Genomic DNA, 14210 nt, shown 5'->3' with positions numbered 1-14210 from the left:
CTCTCATTCTCCGTGTGCGATTGGCAAGGAAATGAGAATCTTATTGCAGCTGGCGATACTCTAAGTATTTCTTTTAAGCCTCTATGCACCGAATGTGCTGATATAAAAATTGCATGCGTTGCTTAAATTACTATAAATAGAGCAAATCCTGTGGGGAAAAGGCATGATTAAGCCAAAAGAAATTTATATAAGCTCTGCGTTCCCAATTCTATAAGATGGACATTTAGATGTGAACTTGAGTTCTTACAGATTTTCGGGTTTAGTTCGATTACTATTGGATCATTGATACAGTTCGGCCTAACGAAATGGAGGAGTAAACAAATATAAAAACAAGATAAAACTCTAGTTTCTTAAGCGCATTTATTTTTGCAACTATATGTATAACCAAATCTTAAAACACCTTCGATAAATGCACCGCACCAAGTACCTTGGGGTAGTCTTAGACAGCAAACTGCTGTGGAAGCGCAACGTGGAAAAAAAGTGAGCTAGCTATGCTTTGTATGCGTATAGGCAGATGCTCGGCTCAACCTGGTAGCTGTTGTAAAACCAATTCTGCTCTGCGGTGCAGTAGTATGGTGGACATGCGTACAGAATGGGACTGACAGATCAAGAAGACTGCAGAAAATGTTTAGGGTAGGGCACCTGATAAACAATGGAGCATTTCTTGTGCACTTGACCCGCATTGGCAAGACTACGCTGTAAGCATCTGGGGTCCCCACGGTCTGATATACTGGAGGAGGTATCAATAGTGAGGCCACAAAGTCTGTTAAATTCGCGACGAACGTAGGCATCCTGAACGATGACTATTTCTTTTAGACCTAGTAACTGAACTCCATCTGGTATCGCAAAGGATGGTCTATAATCCATTTAGTTGGGATTAAACTTTTTTTGGTAAACCTATGCAGGTCAGGTAGACTAAGAAAGCTCATTAAAAGGTTATGATCACTGAAAGATTTCGAAGGGAAAATATACTTGGTTTGGAGCCCTTAAAGTAGACAAGCGCTACTTTAAGACGAAAGCAGAAGAGAGATCGCATTTAGGGCGAAAGAGCACCAAGGGTGCCAAATTTTAAATTGAAGAGCGATAAATTTTTCGACTTACTCATAATACTTATGTATTATAAGGCGAAAAAGATTATCTCTCTCATTATCACTTATAAATTGTCGGTGCTGCTTGGAATACCTTCACAGACGCTACCGGCCAGAGAGCTAGTCAAGGTCTAGGCGGATCGTTTTAAAGTCTATACGCAGTTTTCTCAGGTAAATTTTTCGGGTAATGAACGAGGGAAAAAGAATTTCAGCAACACCTTCAATGTTCAAAAGCTACGAATAGGCTGGATTTCGGCGTAGAGATAAATTCTCTGACAGTTCTGACAGAGTAAGCACACAAATATTTAGAAAACTCACTGATTTTTCACAAACACTGACTTCTTTACAAGTATAACAAGCAGAAAAAGTATGTATGTATGTCTGAAAGTTATTCTCTGCTCAATTCCAATGCACATGCCACAAACCCTTGTCTACCGCAAGTATAGCAAAGTCAATAAATGAGTAATTAATAGTCTTGTAGTTGAGTATCACATGTAAGTATATACATGTGTTTAGTAGAAATTTAATTATATGGCAATATTGACTAAGTGCCACTCTTTAACTAAGCACATGTTGTTAACCGTTTGACTATTATTAATTTATTACGAACATTGAACTCTCAACTCTTGTTGTGGCGAACGAATGTCTGAGTAGAAAAACGGTCTGCCGGCGCCCACTTACTTAATAACATTTACACATTCACATTCACATTCACACTTACATGTAGATACGCGTATTTACACATAATTGTTTGTAGAAGTGTAAACTGATTTGAAATGTATATAAATATACAAGTATGTATATATAAAGCATACATAGCACACTTGCGTGCAACGCAACGAAAGCGATTGGAAAAGTGCGCGTTAAATGGCGCTGCAAATGTCGCCAGCTAACAATAATATCTAAATGGGCTCCAGTAACTATAAAATAGATATATGAATACACGCATATCCTTATGGGTAGCCTGGCTTATAATTTCAATTACAATTATCAGTTAACAGGCGAGTGTAAAAATAAAACCCTGTAGGGAATAATTTCCAATCAACAAGTGAACTTAGGATCATACTATATCCTTTTACTCTAAACAGAGTAGTAAATTTATATAGAAATATATATTTGATTTAAATACTATATGCGAAATATCAAGACTCTAAAAAAGGTTTGCGTGCAACGTCTTGATTTTGATATATAATTTTGCATGGCAGCGATATTTTATAGTAGTATGATATCGACGGTTCCGTCAAATAAGCAGGTTTTTTTCGGAAGAAAAGAACGTGTCCAAAATTTCGGATCGATAACTCAAAAGCTAAGTCAGGCAGCCATATGAAAATAGTCAAATCGTAAACTCTCGTATCAAGGCTGCTTGCCCTGCAATTTGAACGTCTCTAGACCATATAACACAATATTGAAATCGAGCAACCTATTTTAGTCCACAATATGAACTAAATAATGCAGGTAGCGGAAATAAACCTTGAACATATAATAACGGTATTGTATAATATCTTTTCAAACTGCCATTTACTATATATGAGGACGCCGGTGCATATGGTTAACATCTTACCGAAAGCATCGGTAAATGTGTGAGATATATAATTGAAATTCAGCAAATTTTTTGGTGATAGTGCGCTCTTAGCCAAAAATGGAATGAAAAATCGAATCAATTCTTCTCTTAGATGAGGATTGCACCACAATATACATTACTGCTCTAATTTTTCTCTTAGCTCCCCATATTCCTAATATAAAGATTGATACTCTATGTTCTGATTACTATCCCTTCTTTAGCACCAATATACCCAACATAGAGATTTTCGGCTTTTCGGTTGTCGTTATAATGTTTATATTGGTCAATATGTGTGATTTTTTAATATAGTATACATAATGTGACTTGCTCAACCAAAATGTGAATGAAATCGATCAAACTTTAGTTTAAGCCCCATCGTATAATGGAACGATTTGCTAACCTCAGGTTGGCGATTCTCATATACTCTATATTAAATGTTGAATGAGTGAAAGTTAGGTGATTTGACATACTACTGTGGGTAAAAAACAGTAAGACTATTTATTTAGTTTAAATTTCGCGCGAAAGCCCATTCGTCATCAGTGGCATCTGTGCCAAACATCACAATAAAATATTCATTAGTGTTTAGTAAACGCTTATATTTTTGAAGTACATGAAGTGCTTACAAAGAGGTTCTATTGAATTGTGTGTTTATATATACATAATTGTTGTTCAGAATGTTGGGAAATAACCTTCGGTGGTAAATGCAATTTGTAGCAAGCTAGTGTTTTTGATTAGTGTTCAGGGAGATGATCAACATTAACTAATGATCAATACGTCAATATGGTAAAATAAAGAAATTGATGCTAAGAATCGACGACTAACTGTCAGAAATATCATTGGCATCGCGGGAATATTGTAAGAATCAGTAAAAACCCTTTTCAAAAATCATTTCGGCCTAAGAAAAATTAAATTTTTGGTTCCAAGATCACAAAATTTTTTTAAAAACAAACGTCACACTAACGTCTGTGAAACAACGCTTTCCGCCTACCAGGGTGTCATGAAACATTCTATTACTGGCGGAGAGTCTTGAATATATGCTTACGAACCGGAAACAGACGATCAATCAGCCGGATATTGTGGTAAAGGTGAGCCGAAACCACTTCAAAGCAGGTCAATAAGCAAGGTTATGTTCACAGTTTTCTCTCAACAAGGAGTATTGATTGTTCTATTTGAGTGTTATGAGTCGTTTGAGCGAAACAACTCGTAAAAGGCAGGAATTATGGGCAGACAACTCTTGGTTTTCGCACCACGACTATGCACCGTCGCATGCGGCGTTGAATTTTCAACCAATATCGTCCGCATACCAACATGTTCACTTGATTTAACGCCGTGCGACTTTGGTTATTCAGCAAACTCAACTGGACGCTTCGGGGAAACCGATTTGAGTCAATTGAGGTCATTAAATGTGAATCGCTACGCGCTAAGGCTATTCAGAAAATGGAGTTTAACAAATAATTGGAAGATGCGAAAGAAAACGTTGGCACATGTGTATTCAGACCAAGGGGAATTACTTTGAAGGGACTACATAGAGTTTGAAGAATAAATTGAGAATTTTAAAATTATGAACAAAGTCCTACTATTTTTTGCTCATAATAGTATGTATAGGGTGTTCCAAAATTAATATAATATATGAATTTGCAGCCATTTCAATTAAAAATAACGGTTGATAAAGTTAAAACACTATTCCTACAATTTTTGTATGAAATGTTCGAACTTCGATGGCGAAGCTTTCATTATTTTTGAAATATTTTTTAATTGTGTAACGCTTCTAAACTGTCGGCTAACGGTCAGTTTTTTTGTTTAGGATTGCCAACATTTACATTAATGATAACAAATTTAAATACGGAGTTACTTTTGAGACAAACTGTATTTAACTTCAATATTTCGTTAATTTTGGAACCCTCTTTGTATTTGTAATTTGGATACATTCGTTTTTTCTATAAGAAATTCCATAAATATAACTTTTGAAGTCGGGTTTCTAGACCGAATTTTTGACCTAATAATACTTAGATGTGTTTGACTGGAAGCTTTTTTGACCAGTATTCTATTCTAGATTAGTTTTTACATATATTAAAAGGAATAAGTTATACTTGCTGCTTCAAATATCAAAGACCATATTTTCGAGAAAGTCCAGGTGGCAGTATAATCTCGCATTATGTGACTTACCTATAAAGAAATAAGCGAAAAAATGTACATTTAGTAAAAAAAAAAATATATATATATATATATATAAATCAAATATAATAAAAGGTATCTTTAGAGGCCATCACAGATTTTTTTTAAAGATGTATACTTGTATAATGTGCTACTCGACAGATATACCATTAGAACTATAAAGCTCCCTGACCTGATGAGTCTGGTTCTAGGGCTATTAGGCATTTCATATACTATACTTAATGAAGAAAAAATAACAACAATAAATTTGTAAATTTTAATAATAAATAAATTTTATTAAGTTACGACTTTAAGTAGCATTAAACAAATGAATTCCAAAATTTTACACTTTGATGTGCGTGCCACATTTCTACCAATATTCGGTTCAACAAACTTGATGAAATACATTTTTGGCAATTCGGCGGAGGCACAGTGCAGGCAAAGGTTCACCAAAACACGAATTCATTCTTCTTTTCAACTTCAAACATATTTTCACACTTGCACAAAGTGCAAATACAAACATATGTATGTATGTATGTATGTATGTGAGGTACTTCTCGCAAGTGAAATGAACTTGCAATGGCTAGAAAAACGGCTAACGCGTGCCAAAAGGCAATCTCGTAAATTTTTCACGCTCTACGCAAACAAGAAAAAAGTGGATCAAAGCCATAACCCATTGAAATGAGGTGAGGAGTGAAATGAAAAAAAAAAACAACGAAACAAGAAAAGTTCAAATAAAAATAACGCCGCCGTTTTGACACAGCACTTTTCAGACACTTTTGGCATTTCATAAATGTTAATATTGCATTCATGCATACATATTATAACCTTGTATATTTGTATTTACACACGCGTAAGTGCACACACGTGCTCGAGGTATGTGTGACGGTGCATGTTGGTTGGCGCAGTTGAGTGCCGCCCGGGCGTATGAGTAATGTTTACAAATATTTTTTGCATTTTTGCAGTTCGCTGCTTTTCTACTACACACATGCTCACATGCATACACTTTTTTCAGCAACATATTTTTTGCTATGCCTCACATGCACACATATACACACACATATGTATATGCAATGCGCGATCGGACTTTCAATGGACGCTTTTTTATTGGCGCGTTCGTTTGTTTAGCCAGTTGTTTTTCTGTTTTATTTATATTTTTGTTTTTTGTTGTTGTGCTTGGGTTGTTGGCCTATGCGGTCGGTTGGCCGTTTCCTTGGTTGTCCGTTTTTGTGTTTTTGTGCACATTGTTATTGCACTCTAACTGTCACAAGGACACGGCGAGTGCTCGCTGATGGGCCGTTGCCAGCCAATTGTTTGTTTGTTGTTGTTATTAGTTTTTTTTTTCATTTGTTGTTTTGCAAACGTATTGTTTTTCACTGACGCTGGTCGCCACCGAGTCGGCTGAACTCATCAGCAGTGTTGGAATTTGATTTTGCTTGAGCCAAAAATAAGCCAGAATATTTGTTGCTACTTTTAAATCATCACTGGATTTGTGCTGCAGCATTTTTACACTCTTGCAACATGTTGCTGTAAAGTATAATAGTTTTGTTCACTTAACGGTTGCACCTAAAATTCAGCGGAATAGATTAAGGTCATATATGTGGGAATGAAACGATATGAATTAATAAACCACATTCTAAATTTGTTAAGTATAATTGATCTTGCCTACATATATGCATAAATGATCAGGGTGACGAGAAGTGTTGTAATCCTGGTGACTGTCTATCCGTCCGTACAAGCTGAAGCTAGAGTAAATTTTTTTTTGTATTTTGATGAAGCGTGGTACAGATACGAGTATTCCTTGGCAAAAAAGTAAGGCGGAGTTTGTGATGGACGACTGCCACGCCCACAGAATTACCCTTGCTCTGATTCTTGCAAGTTGAAAGGGTATAAAATGTTCGCTTTCATCTGAACTTAGCCCTCCTTACTTGTTTGTATTTTTTCATATTTTATTTGTTGTTGTAACATTTCATAGTTACATGCCGTGCTTACATAAATGAATATGCAGAGTGTCGTTGTGCATGTGGACTTGTTTTGATTTGAAAGAATTTCGTTTGATCTTTGAATTCTGTACACATATTATATACCAACATACATATATACTGTGAAGACAGCGCAAATTAAAAGATTCAAAAAATTTTGTTGAAAAATATTAAAAAAATAAAATTAAAAAAAAAAATTAAGTTCTTTAAAAAAACATAAAATTATATTAATTTATCATTATTTAAAATTAATTATTTTCTTTTGTAATTTATTAAATTTTTGTTTTGTTAAAAAAACATAATTTTTGAAAATTTAATAAAATAATTAAAATTACAAAAAAAAAAACATTTACTTAAAATTAATTTTTTTTTAAATTTATTATATTCTATTTTCTTAAAAAACATATTATTTAAATTTTTAATATTAATTTTAATTATTAAATTTTAATATTAATTATTTAAATAAACTAAAAAAAATTAAATTAAAATCAAAGATTCAAAAATTTTTTTAAAAATATTTAAATAATTAAAAAAACTAAAAAAATTAAAATTAAAGTTAATATTTTTTTTAAATTTATTTTATTCGTATTTTCTTTAAATAACATATTCTTTGAATTTTTAATATTAATTTTAATTATCTAAATTTTAAAATCAATTATTTTGATAAACTGAAAAAAATTAAAAATAAAATAATTAATATAACATTATTTAAAATAAATTATTATCTTTCAAATATTTAATTCTTATTTTCTTATAAAAAATAATTTTTACGATTTTTAAGATTAATTTTAAATTTTTAAATTATAATTATTTTTATTTATTAAATGCTAAGGATAAAACAAAAAACATAATTTTTTAATTTTTAAAATTAATTTTGAATTTCAGACAAATTTATTTTTTTGAATTGAAAAAGTTATTGTATTCCCGCCACCTTATGAGTGTGCCATATTTCCGTCTGCGTTTCAATTTAATTTCTATAATGCATTGCTCATGCCGAGCGGTTCATAAATGTCATAACCGCCGGTTTATTATCGTGCGGCCTTAGCCAACGCCCAATTCATTAGCTGCACAGTCCCCAGAGTGCCAAGTTATGTCTAATTAGCCGGCAATTTGCGCATTTCGTCTCAATGCTAAATACCGTTAAAGGGTTCAATTTGTTGGCGTTTTGCCTGATTTTGGGGCATCACGCTCAGCTAGAGTCTTCGTAGCGGAGGCATAGCTGGGCGTGGGCCAATGAAACACTTCATTTATTAGGAATTATTGATTAGTCAAATGTAAAATATTTGGTGGCAACATGTATGTATGTTTGCAAAGCGTACAATGCGGAGTAGTTCATGCAATAAAATTCGTGCCCAATAGTACTAAGTAGAGTGCATCAGTTCTTGGTAGCTTGAGGAAAACCATTTTATGCAAAATGCCGTTATGAAATTAATGCAAAATTTTGATGATAGAAGTTTCGGCACACATATTAGATTCTACAGGTATATAATATTTATGGAATCAATATATTTTTCTAAATAGTGTATTCAAAACCAAAAGCTATACAAGCATAAATCTTGGAAAAATACATCAAGTTTAACCGGAAAGACATTTGCAATTATAGAAAAAGATATAAAAAATATAATATCGAGTAATCTTAAGTGTCTTGTTGAGTTTATCTCAGCGAGTGTTACTTCAAGCCTTAAATAATAGAAAAAGTGACAAAAAACAAAATCTCAGTATGATAAAAGAATTCCGACTAGTCCACAGCTAGTCAAATAATTGCAACTTTTGGCCTATCAAATACTTAGTATTACAACAACACCAAATGTATGAATATCCATCATTCAGCACACGAAAAGGCAAGCGCCTCATACCAAACGCTGTCAGATCTGTTTATCTGCAAAAGCCACGGTGTTTACCACCATTAAGCGGACAAGCGCCCAACGTATGGTCACAGGAAAGCAATTGCAAATAATTATTGTTGTTAATTATTATTGCGGGTTTGGTTAGTATGCTTGTTAGAGAATAAATGCAAAATTAATGGTCGACAGTTGGTTGAGGAGATTTATGAAAAATTCATGATTGATGATTAGTGTTGGCTACCAATTTCCGCTCGCTTTAGCAGCTACAACGTAGTTGCTTTTATTGCTGGTGGCTGGCGTGACTGTTTATGTCATTTTCGCAAATTGTGTTTGCTATAGTATTTACAACGTTGCAATGAGAATTTAGATTTTGTGTGTATGCGTTACAGCTGTTTACCTCAGCTCCTTGAAGTGAAATAACAAACAAATTACGAGAAATGAAAGTTTAGAATTGGACCTTCGTATTTCAGATTACAGATTTTCCAAAATGTTCTTCAAATATGTTGGCTTTTTTTGAGTATTCTGAGCTGGTCTAATCTCTTAAGGTAGCTTTAGTAAACAGAGACATACTGAGATTTGATGAAAAGAAGTAACCTTCACAGAGCGTTATGGAATCGACTTTGTTTATAAAAAAAAAAAATTAAATCTTTCCAATTTATACTATCCGTTGGCTTAGTTGAAATATGAATGAAATCATCAAAACGGTATTGTCAAAAACTATTAAAAGTATGATGATTTAATGACTTAACATACCAGAGATTATAATTTCACCCCAGGAATGATATTAGACAGCCTTATAAGACCAGTGGTCAAAATTGGACACAGCCTCGACTAAGAAACCCTCCTTTTGACGACGACCACGGCAAACTTGTTAAGGATTACGTTTTAAGGGAATGCAGCTGGAATTGGGAAGGTGTCGCTGCCCAGCTGGCTGTTGTCCTCGTAAGAGTAAAGGCTGACATCACCGCCGTCCAAGAAGTGCGATGGACGGGATAAGGACTGAGACGAGTAGGTCTTTGTAGCATCTACTATAGTGGTCATATACATAATATTCTGTGTGAGATTCGTGGTGGGAGAGAGACTCCATCGTCAAGTAATGGCTTTCACACCGCTGAATGAGTGTCTAGCCACAATCCGCATCAAAGCGAGGTTCTTCAACATATTGCTGATTTTCTCCCACATTCCTACAGAAGAGAAGGACGATGTGAGCAAAGATAACTTCTATGAGCACTTGCAGCACACCTATGAGAGCTGCTGCCACCACGATGTCATACAGGTTGGGCAAAGGTATCTGTGACACAACGGTCTCCGTGATGAAACATCCTCAAATGGATTGAGGTTGCTCGACTTCCCCGGGGCCCGAAGTATGGTTATTTGTAGTTCTAGATTTCAGCATACGAAAATTCATCAAGCTGCCTGGCTGAAAATCTGGTTGGCTTGGAGGGAATATTGATCGGTTATCATACAAACTAAACGATAGGAGTCAAGTGCTTGTAAGGAAAACTTTTTTATTTGAGCCGATATCTTCTTCAAATTTGGCATGGGTTTTTCTCCAAAACAATGGTGCAATCTCCGAAGAAGTTTTCCATATCAAGCCTTTATGGCATATAGCTTCTAAACAAAGTAATCGATTAAAATCAGGTGTGTTTCAGGAATCATTTGTAATAGTGAAGAGTGTTATAGCTTCGATGCGAACAAAGTTAATGTTTTTTCGTATTTTGTATAGTTTTTTATTTATCAAAATTACTGCTTCATAAATTTTCACTCAAAAATCAAATAATTTCTTTATAAAATAGCAAACAGTAAACAAAAACTTCAATTCAATAATTTTAAAGGCTTTTCAATTTTAATAACTTCGCATCTCAATTAAATGGAAAATTGCATAATAATTTTTTAATATGATTTTATATGAGCGCATAACATTTACTACTCATGTACATACATATGTACTATATAAAGGGTGATTTTTTAAGAGCTTGATAACTTTTTTTTAAAAAAAAACGCATAAAATTTGCAAAATCTCATCGGTTCTTTATTTGAAACGTTAGATTGGTTCATGACATTTACTTTTTGAAGATAATTTCATTTAAATGTTGACCGCGGCTGCGTCTTAGGTGGTCCATTCGGAAAGTCCAATTTTGGGCAACTTTTTCGAGCATTTCGGCCGGAATAGCCCGAATTTCTTCGGAAATGTTGTCTTCCAAAGCTGGAATAGTTGCTGGCTTATTTCTGTAGACTTTAGACTTGACGTAGCCCCACAAAAAATAGTCTAAAGGCGTTAAATCGCATGATCTTGGTGGCCAACTTACGGGTCCATTTCTTGAGATGAATTGTTGTCCGAAGTTTTCCCTCAAAATGGCCATAGAATCGCGAGCTGTGTGGCATGTAGCGCCATCTTGTTGAAACCACATGTCAACCAAGTTCAGTTCTTCCATTTTTGGCAACAAAAAGTTTGTTAGCATCGAACGATAGCGATCGCCATTCACCGTAACGTTGCGTCCAACAGCATCTTTGAAAAAATACGGTCCAATGATTCCACCAGCGTACAAACCACACCAAACAGTGCATTTTTTCGGGATGCATGGGCAGTTCTTGAACGGCTTCTGGTTGCTCTTCACCCCAAATGCGGCAATTTTGCTTATTTACGTAGCCATTCAACCAGAAATGAGCCTCATCGCTGAACAAAATTTGTCGATTTCGAACATTTCGAACCGAACACTGATTTTGGTAATAAAATTCAATGATTTGCAAGCGTTGCTCGTTAGTAAGTCTATTCATGATGAAATGTCAAAGCATACTGAGCATCTTTCTCTTTGACACCATGTCTGAAATCCCACGTGATCTGTCAAATACTAATGCATGAAAATCCTAACCTCAAAAAAATCACCCGTTACATTTCTATTTTTTTCTGTTTTTTTAATAAACACTCTTTGTGACCTTCCTATTTATGGGCAATTAAAATTAATGAATGCAAATTTGTTACAGCCAACAGCAACAAAAACAATATATTAAACAAAAGACACAAAATAAAAAAACAAAACATGCAAAACAAGCACTGCAATGCAAAGAAACTATGACAAAAAATAATGAAAACTTTGAACAAAATAAATGTGAATGAAATTTGCATAGAATTAAAATTGATGAGCAGCAGCTGGGCAAAGCGCGTACGTCAAATGTTATTGAGGTTGTTGATTGAGCTATTTATGTAATTATTTTTCATGTACAAGCGTTTTTTTGCGCATTCATTATTAATAATATTCTCATGTATACAATATTTTTTGCAATTTTCAATATTCAGCCCTACAACCTAATGCTTTTATTTAATTAAAATGCAGCGAGACTAATAAAAGCCACAAAAAGCGCATGTGTTAGCAAACTAATACTCCGTTTTTATAGGCAATTTCTCGTAATTTCAAAATGCTTTTATGAGTTGTTGTTGCTATTTTTGTTTTTGTTGTCGTTGTAGTTATTTATTGCCAACTGCAAACAGAGTGGAAAGTATTAAACGCATCCTTCACGTGCCATAAAACATCAATAGCGAGTCAATAATGCGGTTTCATGCCACAAACTGATTTATACACAGTAGTAGTAGTGCTATCCTTTATGCACGTTACTATATATTGTAATAACGGGTGATTTTTTTGAGGTTAGGATTTTCATGCATTAGTATTTGACAGATCACGTGGGATTTCAGACATGGTGTCAAAGAGAAAGATGCTCAGTATGCTTTGACATTTCATCATGAATAGACTTACTAACGAGCAACGCTTGCAAATCATTGAATTTTATTACCAAAATCAGTGTTCGGTTCGAAATGTGTTTCGCGCGCGTGTTTTGTTCAGCGATGAGGCTCATTTCTGGTTGAATGGCTACGTAAATAAGCAAAATTGCCGCATTTGGGGTGAAGAGCAACCAGAAGCCGTTCAAGAACTGCCCATGCATCCCGAAAAATGCACTGTTTGGTGTGGTTTGTACGCTGGTGGAATCATTGGACCGTATTTTTTCAAAGATGCTGTTGGACGCAACGTTACGGTGAATGGCGATCGCTATCGTTCGATGCTAACAAACTTTTTGTTGCCAAAAATGGAAGAACTGAACTTGGTTGACATGTGGTTTCAACAAGATGGCGCTACATGCCACACAGCTCGCGATTCTATGGCCATTTTGAGGGAAAACTTCGGACAACAATTCATCTCAAGAAATGGACCCGTAAGTTGGCCACCAAGATCATGCGATTTAACGCCTTTAGACTATTTTTTGTGGGGCTACGTCAAGTCTAAAGTCTACAGAAATAAGCCAGCAACTATTCCAGCTTTGGAAGACAACATTTCCGAAGAAATTCGGGCTATTCCGGCCGAAATGCTCGAAAAAGTTGCCCAAAATTGGACTTTCCGAATGGACCACCTAAGACGCAGCCGCGGTCAACATTTAAATGAAATTATCTTCAAAAAGTAAATGTCATGAACCAATCTAACGTTTCAAATAAAGAACCGATGAGATTTTGCAAATTTTATGCGTTTTTTTTTTTAAAAAAAAGTTATCAAGCTCTTAAAAAATCACCCTTTATTTGCTAGCAGAAAGAGATGCGCCTAAGTCCAACATGCAATGAAATGGACTAATTGCAAACTGTTTACGAAGTGGTATGAAAGTAAGAGGTAACTGATCAGTTGACTAACATTTTTCAGTGTAAGCACTTGGGATTTTTATATATGGTAAGAGCTTTCTAGATATCAGATTTCGTTCTGAAAAATAGTATTTTAATAAATATTTTAAAAATGTCTAAATACTACACAAAACTAGTCCATTTTGAACTAGTTTTTGTCAGTTTGAAGTTGAAAACTATTATCTTTTCTGTTTAATTGACTATTTCATTACCAGCTTTTCAGTTCGAAAATTCTATTCCGAAGCATAAATTTTCGAAATCAGTTTACTCTTTCATTGGAAAAACTCTTCAATGTTTGATCTGGCAACCGCAGAGTTTCCAAATAATTAAATTAATAAAAATTTGTATAAAACGTTTAAATAAATGCGACTAGTTCATTTCAGACTAGATACATTTTTTTTTTAAATTTCTAATGGAAAACATCAAACTTTTCTGTTTAATTTAATTCAGTTCGAAAGCTCTAGTCTAAAGCATAAATTTTTGAAAATTCGAAATTTTAGCTCTCTACTTCAAAGATCTCTTAGTTTAGTTTACTGCTTCATTGTCCACTCGAATGGAAAATTTTTAAATTAATTTGTTGAAAATTTCAGAATCAGTTTTTCCAATGAATAAATAAAAAATTTTATAAAATGTTGAAATTATACATTTTATACATCCGTTTTGAACTAGTATATTTTAATTTCGAAAATTTCTAGTTGAAAACTTTTTTTCTGTTTAATTGACTATTTCATAACCCACTTTTCAGTTCGAAAATTCTGATCTGAAACATAAATTTTCGAAAATTCGAAATTCTCTCTTCAGTTTAGTCTTCGTTTTCATTCTCCACTCGAAAGGAAAAATTTTAAATTGATTTGTTGGAAATTTTGACCAGGCGATCGAAGATTTTCCAATAAATAAATAAATATTTTTGTAAAATGT

The 14210-nt window shown here is 34.0% G+C and overlaps 1 protein-coding gene across 15 annotated transcripts in view; it reads right to left on the bottom strand.

The window, feature by feature from the left end:
* Window positions 1–14210, bottom strand: part of LOC105224085 (cAMP-specific 3',5'-cyclic phosphodiesterase) — a 686633-nt gene that overhangs the window by 82097 nt on the left and 590326 nt on the right. The window lies entirely within an intron of this gene.

This window comes from Bactrocera dorsalis, chromosome 4, assembly GCF_023373825.1.
Source record: "Bactrocera dorsalis isolate Fly_Bdor chromosome 4, ASM2337382v1, whole genome shotgun sequence".
In the NCBI taxonomy this organism is placed as follows: Eukaryota; Metazoa; Arthropoda; class Insecta; order Diptera; family Tephritidae; genus Bactrocera; species Bactrocera dorsalis.
This window is presented reverse-complemented; position numbering and strand designations above follow the sequence as displayed.